Consider the following 9,808-nt stretch of genomic DNA (forward strand, 5'->3'; position numbering starts at 1 on the left):
TTGGGGTGGAAAAGGGGGGTGGGTCTTGCCCCGGTTGTAAATTAAGACTGTCATGGACTATATTAATATAATAGCCTCTACAAGTCCGGAATTCACTTCCTACATATGATACTATAATCAAGCTTCTTCAAATAGTGAAGGGTGCTTGCTTTAGATTTACAGTTTCAAGACCTTTTAAGCACCTTGAAAGTTCCTGAAATAGCTCATGTAAAGATGTGTATTTAAAGCATGAACAAATATACAAGAATTGCATGGTTGAAGGTCCTTCTTAGTATACAATTTGTTAGATGGTTTGGATGTCCATGGGCCCTCTATAAGGCTTGGGCCCTGGGCAACCACCCAAATCGCCTGCACTACCGCTCCAAAGTTTGGGGTTACTTAGTAATTTCCTTATTTGTAACACATATCTGACTCTTTCTGGTGTAGAAGAATGTGCTACATCTACATTATTAAATATGCCCCACTTGTGTGTCAATGTAGAGATGTGTTTTTTTTGCCTGAAATATATATATCTTCAGCTACATTTCCTATATTTAAAAGATTCTTATGTATTGCTTTACAGCCCTGGAATAGTTCGGATCAATCTGTCCAGAATTGTTCAAATTACTCAGAACAGCAATTCTGCCAATATATGAACCACTTTGTATCAATTCATTGCTGTTAGTGTTTGCAAGGAATTATGGGAAAGCTGGTAAGTGGTGCTGATTAAAAACTGTGTTTTCTAGATCATCCTGTTACTATGCCCATTATAGATTATAGAGATAAAAATAGACTGTAAACCTCTTCCCTTCTCTTTATTATCTATTAGCTGAGGTGGCAATGGAAAAGCTGTAACCCTGGAGGGGTTCACTTAGTTTGCACACGTTGGCTGAGGTGTGTGACTCAGGAGAACATCTGGCCCTGTTCTTCTATGTCTGTGTCTCTGTCTTTTGTTACGCGGAGTGAGACAAGCAGCTGTCTGCGGATGTTTCCCTTGGCTCTGCCCTTCCATTCCTAGGGTCGGATAATCTCATCTGAAGAAGGACCTATGTGATAGAGAAATATCTACAGGGTATTGCACCACACCTCTGACTTGGGGCAAAATTTAACTAAATAAGTTATGTGCAATTCTAAAACATTCTGATATCTATTGCTCACAAGATTCATCCCAGATGAAAAACTTGTCAAGACTGTCCAAGTACAATAGAGAAGCCAGACAGCTGCAGAGCAAGTCCTGCTTATCGTATGGTATGAATAAATGTACGGTACACTGGATAAGTTACTGAGGTAGGAAGGTAATGCTGCTACTCGGAATGGATGGTGTAATATTCCAGAAAAAGTTTTTTGGTGGAGGAGAGTACTGACTGAAGTCTGGTATACCTATGCATGTGTACTAAATACCACCTAGTGTAGCTACCGTGTTCAACTCAATAACATTCAGATGGCAAATTCTTGGGAGTATAACCACTGGTATAACGTCTTAATACCTCCCCACCAGGACCCTCATGGAGAGGGAAACATGGATAACATGGTGCCCTGTTTCTTTATACTAATTAATAGGAGGGATTGAGATAGCTCAAGTGAGTAAATTCACCCGTGCTGATGCATGTTCAGGTGAATGTAAGTCTCCCACCCATTCTCTCACCAGTATCAAGTATCCCAGTTACAAAAGCTTGGTTCATACTATGCTGAAATATAATAATAATAATAATAAAACACTTGGGATGTAAAAACACAGAATTGTACTGGTGAACAAAGTATGACAATCCAAATTTATGTAACGTTTCGGTCTTTACTATAGACCTTCTTCAGACACAGATTGCATGGTACTCCTCAGCAGTACTTGCTGCTTTTTCTACTGCCTCTCGCCGTACAGCAGCTCATCATCATCCTTTCCACACCTTGCATCATCAAATGGAGTGCCAATTGTTTTATTATTATTATACTTAACGGACTGGTATCCTACTTGAGCACCCTCTTGCACACCCAGTGGAGTGGTGTGCAGTTCTTTACTACAGTATGCTGAACAGAAGGAAGTGCATGTTCGCCACAGTCATCGTGTCACCATTATATATATCATATATTTTGATATATTACATGTAAGTGTAGAAAATTGTCATCATTCTAGAGAATAGCTTAGACCTGTCCGAACATATTGGCAATCATCAGTGGTAATGGATTATATCCGAATTGACTACTGGAACAATAAATAGTATATAATTAGTATTTGACAAGAACCTATCACCAGTGTCCCCCACCCCCGAAAAACAACACACAGTACCCTTTAGATATCTTTATACATGTTCCACTGATGTACAATCTGCTCAGCTCCTCCTACGTTATAGCATGCTGCCTGCAGATAGGACACTATGTAGAATCTCCTCAGCTTCCCCTGCTCAATAATATGCTGCCTGCAGATAGGACACTAGGTCGCTAGGACACTAGAGCAGGAGGACAGCTCCTCCTGCTCTATAATATATATATTATGTCTACAGATAGTACATGATGTATAATCTGTTCAGTTACTCATGCTCCGTAACATGCTGTCTGCATACAAGCTACTTTTTGCCTGATCTCATTTAAACAGTATGCTCTAGAAAAAATCCACAGGCATTTTGTTGGTAAATATCTTATTTTTTATCTTTGGCCAGGAAAAGCCTTTTCATCAAAGGGAAATTGCAACAATTTAATCCCTTTAATTAGATGACAGCAAACATGTGAGTATAAGTGAGCGAAGAGGAAATGAAGGAAATTGCATTTTTAGATATATTTTAAGGCATTCTTCACTCCTTGCAATCAAACAGATCTATTACATGTCATAAAAACGGTTAATATTCCTGATGTGCCTGTGATCTGAAAATTGTGGCGGAAGTCTCAACAGCCAGAGATGATTGCAAAATATCTTACAATAATTTATAAAATGCAAAGGAGGAACCAACCCGGTAGCATGTATTTAACCGAGACGCAGACATGGGGAATTGTCGTTTGAGTTAAAAGAGCAACTCAGGTTAAATTTTAGATTTAATTGCCTTAAGGGTACACTAGACAGATATATATATATATATATATATATATATATATATATATATATATATATATTGTGAGAAAGTGAGAGGTGTTGTGTGGGAAAACCGCTATCTGTCTTACAGGCAGATGAAATGCTGGTGGTAAAAGCCCTGGGTTTGTCTGCAGTAACCCAAGGGTTAATGCAGACATGATAAGCAGGAATAGTCTGTTTTGGCCTAGCTAACACAGACACATTGGTAATGTCCGTACTGGGCCTGCTTATTATGGAGTAGGGGTAGGCTGGTAGTGGGACTCCTACTCCACCCGGGCTTCGGTCCTGGGCTTTTGTATAGCCCACAGGTGCAGGTCACAGGCCTCGTTAGGGCCTGATTTAGTCTGCAGGCCAGAAGCAGTAGGAGAGGCCCTACCTGGAGAGCTGAAAGCGAGATTGCATTCTCACAGCAAAGGTAACTGAGGGTCTTGCTGCTGGCCAAGAGCGTGTGCCAGGCAGCCTGGTACCCGGATAGCTAGGGTCCTCAAAATGTATTAGACAGCGCCTAGCCGGGCAGGAATTACTTTTATAATGTTTTTGCATGTGCCTAAGCCAAGGCTGAATTTGTGTTCTGTTTTGCAAGTGTGAATAAACACTTAAGTTGGACTTTTAAACCTGCGAGTGTCACTGCTTCCTGCACTGCTACCTGTCAACTACCAGAGCAATTCCCCACATATGGTGGATTGGAGCGGGCAAAGTGCAGTGAAGTATACACTAGTGCATGTCCTGGAAGTTGACAGCACTGAAGCTGCAAGCCACAGCCATGGAGGAGTTAATCAAGCAGCTTGTCCAGTCCAACGTGCAGCAGCAAGAGACAAACAGATTGCTGCTCCAGCAGATAACAGCCCTGACCGCTGCTCAGCAAAGGACTGTCCCAGCAATGACGGTGAAGGACGCCAGGAAAGAGGTCCGCAAAGCTATGACCAAGATGACCGCCGAGGATGATGTGGAGGCCTATCTGACAGGCTTTGAGAGGGTGGCCACCCGAGAGAGGTTGCCACAGCAACACTGGGCAGAGGTGTTGGCCCCCTTCCTCGTCGCTGATCCCCAGCAGGCATACTACGACCTGAGCGAGGAGGATGCCCGGGACTACTCCAAGGTAAAGGCAGAGATCTTGGCCCGACTAGGAGTGGATCAGCATCTACGCGCTCAAAGAGTGAATAGCTGGAGATACCAGGAGGCGCTACCACCGAGGGGGCAGATGCACCAACTTGTTCACTTGGTCCGCAAGTGGCTCCAGCCGGAAACATCCACCCCAGCCCAGATGGTCGAGAAGGTTGTTTTGGACCGTTTCCTGAGGGCCTTGCCGGGTGAGATCCAACAATGGGTGGGACACGGGGACCCATCTGATGCCGATGCGCTGGTGGGGTTGGTGGAGAGGTTTTGTGCCACTCAGGCCCTAACAAAGAAAGCCCCTTATACCAAGACAGGCCTTAAGGCACGGAAGGTCTTGTCACCCACAAATTCCCGGGGCAGGACAACGCCCAATGTCCGGGAAGTACCCCAGGGGAGGAGGAGGGGGGAGGCTCCCACCTGTTGGACCTGCCATGAGCCAGGTCATATTGCAGCCCATTGCCCCAATTCCTCAGAGCCCATGGACTGCAGTTCCGCCAGAAGGGTTTCTCTCTATGCTGCCCCTGTCTACACAGCTACTAGCCCCGACTCTGCTGATGAGCGCCACCTGTGCCGGGTGACTGTGGCAGGGCATCCAGCGTTGGCCCTGCTGGACTCAGGCAGTCGGGTGACCTTGATTAATGGGTCCCTCACAGACCCCAAGGCGGTCACAGGGCGCACAATTGGAGTCCTGTGCATCCATGGGGACGTAAAGGACTACCCCACCACAGTTATTAACTTCCAGACCTCTTGTGGAGAGACACTACATGAGGCAGCGGTTGTCAAGAACTTGCCCCATGACCTTATCTTGGGACGGGACTTCCCCATGTTCTGGACTCTATGGCGGGGAAACCAAGAGTTGGGGGGTTGTTCTCCTGTGTTGTCTGGTCAGATCTCTGAAGCCGAGCCTGATGACCCAGACTCTGGAGTTCCTGCCGTAGGGGTGACCGCCACAGAAGATGGAAGTGTAATGTTTCCCCTAGATGTTATGGCAGGCGAAACTGAGGAGGTAGTGACAGGACCGCAGTTGTCTGATTTGGAGGTATCCCGTGACAACTTTGGTACTGCCCAACTCCAGGACCCCACTCTGGTCCGCGCCAGAGAAAATGTGGTAGAAATTAATGGCGTACCTCAGCACCCAGGTGCGGATAAGTTGTTCCCTCGTGTGGTGGTAAATCAGGAGTTATTGTACCGCATTGATAAGGTCCACGGTGAAACCCGGGAGCAGTTAATGGTACCTCAGCCATATCGTCAGATGGTGTTAGACCTTGCACATAAGCATGTGATGGGAGGGCACCTAGGTACCACAAAAACTCTGGAACGCATCTTGCAGCGTTTTTACTGGCCAGGAGTATATGATAGGGTAAAAAGGTATTGTGAAACTTGCCCTGATTGTCAATTGCATGCTCCCATGGTACACTTTCGAAGTCCGTTGGTACCTCTGCCCATTATTGAGGTACCCTTTGAAAGGGTCGCCATGGATTTGGTCGGTCCTTTAGTTAAATCTGCTCGGGGGCATCAGCATATCCTGGTAGTCATGGACTATGCTACCCGATATCCTGAGGCCATCCCACTGCGGCACACCTCTGCGAAACTAATTGCTAAAGAGTTGTTTGCCATGTTCTGCCGGGTGGGACTTCCCAAGGAGATCCTCACAGATCAGGGGACTCCTTTTATGTCAAAAGTCACCAAGGAGCTATGTCGGCTCTTTAATATTAAACAGTTACGCACCTCTGTGTACCATCCTCAGACGGATGGATTGGTAGAACGGTTCAACAAAACTTTAAAGAGTATGCTAAAAAAGGTGGTAAACAAGGATGGGAAGGACTGGGATGTACTATTGCCATATTTAATGTTCGCCATCCGAGAGGTCCCACAAGCCTCTACTGGGTTCTCACCGTTTGAGTTAGTGTATGGCAGACATCCCAGGGGTCTCCTGGACATAGCCAAGGAGACATGGGAACAAGAGCCCACCCCCCACAAAAGTGTAATAGACCATATCGCAGATATGCAGGACAGGGTGGCAGCCGTCATGCCCATTGTCAAAGAGCATATGGAGGAGGCACAAAGAACTCAAAGCCGGGTTTATAACAGGTCAGCAAAAGTAAGGAGCTTTAGTCCCGGTGATCGTGTGTTGGTGCTAGTCCCCACTGTAGAAAGTAAGTTTCTCGCTAAATGACAAGGACCGTATGAGGTTATAGAGAAAATAGGAGAGGTGAACTACAGGATACGTCAGCCCGGACGGAGAAAACCCGAGCAGACTTATCATGTAAATCTGTTGAAGGCCTGGAAAGACAGAGAGAGTCTGCATACAGAGATGGTTCTGGCTAGTCCACCTCCTGCGCTACCCTCACAGGCTGCAGATAAGCCAGTGCCGGAGGCAGAACTGCGAATAGCCGATACCCTTACCAAAGAGCAACAGCGAGAGGCTCGAGAGTTTGTAGCAAGAAATACAGATGTGTTCTCAGAGTTGCCAGGCTACACATCTGTAATTAAACATGATATTGTCACTGAGCCAGGGGTAAAGGTAAGATTAAGGCCGTACCGAGTCCCTGAAGCTCGTAGACAAGCCATATCAGAAGAAGTTCAGAAGATGCTGAAGCTAGGGGTTATTGAGGAGTCCAAAAGTGAGTGGGCCAGTCCAATTGTTCTAATTCCCAAACCGGATGGGACGTTGCGATTTTGTAACGATTTTAGAAAATTGAATGAGGTGTCTAAGTTTGATGCCTATCCCATGCCCCGGGTGGACGAGCTTATTGAGAGACTAGGGGGTGCTCGGTACTTCACCACCCTGGATCTAACTAAAGGATATTGGCAGGTACCCCTGACAGATAGGGCTAAAGAAAAGACAGCCTTTATCACCCCTGAGGGCCTTTTTCACTATGTTGTATTACCGTTTGGGCTTCATGGGGCCCCCGCTACCTTTCAACGGTTAATGGACATAGTGTTAAAGCCACATAGGAGATACGCCTCCGCCTATCTAGATGACATTATCATCTACAGCCAAGACTGGGCGAGTCACTTGGCCAAGGTACAGGCCGTAGTGAACTCTCTAAGGGCAGCGGGCCTGACTGCAAACCCCAAGAAGTGTGCGCTGGGAATGGAGGAGACACACTATTTGGGGTATGTGATCGGTCGAGGTATAATTAAACCTCAGATCAACAAGATTGACGCTATACAGGGTTGGCCTCAACCAGTGAGCACAAAGCAAGTCAGGGCATTCCTGGGCATTGTAGGGTACTACAGACGGTTTATACCAAACTTTGCTACCATGTCCGCTCCCCTGACAGACCTGCTGAAGGGTAAAAGGCCTGTCATGGTGCGGTGGAATGAACAAGCAGAAGGTGCTTTTCAGGCATTGAAGTCTGCGTTGTGTGGATCTCCCATCCTCATTGCGCCAAACTTCAAGAAAGAGTTTATTGTGCAGACGGATGCGTCAGATGTAGGGCTGGGAGCTGTCCTGTCTCAGGAGGTGAATGGCGAGATACACCCCATTACTTACCTGAGCAGGAAGCTCACGCCAGCTGAAAAAAATTACAGTATCGTAGAGAAGGAATGTCTGGCGATAAAGTGGGCATTAGAGTCCCTACGGTACTACTTGCTGGGACGACAGTTCCGTCTCATAACTGACCACTCTCCTCTCACGTGGATGAGTAGAACTAAGGAGAAGAATGCCAGGGTCACTAGGTGGTTCTTGTCCCTTCAAAATTTCAGTTTCATGGTGGAGCACAGAGCCGGGAAGCTACAGGGCAATGCGGATGCCTTGTCCCGAACGCATTGCTTAATGTCAGGAGTTCGCCCCGGTGGGTCTGAACTGAGGGGGAGGGTATGTGAGAAAGTGAGAGGTGTTGTGTGGGAAAACCGCTATCTGTCTTACAGGCAGATGAAATGCTGGTGGTAAAAGCCCTGGGTTTGTCTGCAGTAACCCAAGGGTTAATGCAGACATGATAAGCAGGAATAGTCTGTTTTGTCTGTGTTGGCCTAGCTAACACAGACACATTGGTAATGTCCGTACTGGGCCTGCTTATTATGGAGTAGGGGTAGGCTGGTAGTGGGACTCCTACTCCACCCGGGCTTCGGTCCTGGGCTTTTGTATAGCCCACAGGTGCAGGTCACAGGCCTCGTTAGGGCCTGATTTAGTCTGCAGGCCAGAAGCAGTAGGGGAGGCCCTACCTGGAGAGCTGAAAGCGAGATTGCATTCTCACAGCAAAGGTAACTGAGGGTCTCCTGTCTTGCTGCTGGCCAAGAGCGTGTGCCAGGCAGCCTGGTACCCGGATAGCTAGGGTCCTCAAAATGTATTAGACAGCGCCTAGCCGGGCAGGAATTACTTTTATAATGTTTTTGCATGTGCCTAAGCCAAGGCTGAATTTGTGTTCTGTTTTGCAAGTGTGAATAAACACTTAAGTTGGACTTTTAAACCTGCGTGTGTCACTGCTTCCTGCACTGCTACCTGTCAACTACCAGAGCAATTCCCCACAATATATATATATATATATAAATATATATATATATATATCAGTTAGTAGAGTACAACTACTAGTGTAGGACTTCAGCATGCAGTGGATTAGTTACCTTGTGTGGGTATAATGGGGACGGATAATACACACTTTAAGATCCTTCCTGCACTTGTGATGTTAAGGCTACCCCCATGCACAAAACCCTGGGCAAAAGTGGTGCTCTGATTACAATAGGTGCAGACACACCCCTTCACACAAATAGGAGGGCTCTGGGATCAGATGGAGAACCTTGGAGGAGTTCTAGATATTTATATTTCTGTGTCCAAGAATTCTAAAACCACTTAAGTCATAGCTATATGATACCCTGGCTAGCTCGATTCCAAAAATGTATCAGGCCTTGGGCTGAGATGGACCATAACTCCTTGACCGGGATATTAAAGAAAACATACCATCACGGATCTACCTATTAAGGTAGATCCAGTGGTAGGTTCATCTAATGTGTAGCAGCTGAGCCCTTTTCAGGGCTAACACTTTAGTCTCCGTGACATTTGTATGCTAAATTTGTTAAGAGGAATGGAGTAGCGGCACTGTGTAGCATTATTCCGCGTGATCCAAGTAAGCTTTTTCAATAATACTGCCAAGAAATCTTCAGAATGCAGCTCCTTGTAGCTGGGAGCACTCACCCACAAAGCCGGAGCTCTGCACATGCGCAGTGGCTCCAGTTTCTGGGACCATGCAGCCGCCAGCCTGCACTCTGCATAGACTGTCCATGCAGAGCCGCACGCAGTGCCACATTCAGTGACTTCTTCATACAGAGCTGATGAGTATCATCTTCTGCTATGCTCACACACTTTCAAATTATCCACTGCCAAAAATGTATTCTATAGGCATCTATATTAACCCCTGCTTTGCTCCCGCTAGTACTACCAATTAATCCACTGCCACCAATGTATTTTATGAGATTGTGCATATATGTCAAAAGCTCCCTAGGCTCCACATCTCCTTGGCAATGAGCATGTGCCCCAGCCCCCTAGGCAACTATGCATGTTCCCCAACCCCCTAGGCAACAAGCATGTCCCCCACATCCTCTAGGCAACAAGTATGTCTCCAACATGCCCTAGGGAACAACCTTGAACCGCATTCCCCATGGCAATGATCCCTTGTTTTTGTGATCATGTTTTTTTTTCTCTTCCTGCTGTGG

This window comes from Engystomops pustulosus, chromosome 9 (assembly GCF_040894005.1).
Source record: "Engystomops pustulosus chromosome 9, aEngPut4.maternal, whole genome shotgun sequence".
Taxonomy (NCBI): Eukaryota; Metazoa; Chordata; class Amphibia; order Anura; family Leptodactylidae; genus Engystomops; species Engystomops pustulosus.